We start from the raw sequence: 316 nt of genomic DNA, 5'->3' as shown, positions 1-316 counted from the left end.
TTTTTTATGCCCAATCCATTTTTTTATTGGGTTAAACAGGTCAGCGCAACGAATTTCAACCCATTTACTATTTGTGTGTGTTTTCATGCATTTGGACTATAAATGTTTTTTAATGAGAATTTTGAGCGAGTGAGAACTTGAATAAACTTGATTGAACGTTGATACTAAAAAAAAAAACTTCATTGTGTAACAAGCCTGTAAATATTAGGATAATCTTATAAGCTCGCCTAACACTACTATATATATACGATTTGATCATCGATCTTATTATATTATGCATTAAGTTAAATTTTGCTACTTAAATTATTAATTTCAT

Source organism: Arachis ipaensis, chromosome B06, assembly GCF_000816755.2.
Source record: "Arachis ipaensis cultivar K30076 chromosome B06, Araip1.1, whole genome shotgun sequence".
NCBI lineage: Eukaryota > Viridiplantae > Streptophyta > Magnoliopsida > Fabales > Fabaceae > Arachis > Arachis ipaensis.
The sequence above is the reverse complement of the archived record's forward strand: the minus strand, read 5'-3'. Positions refer to the sequence as shown.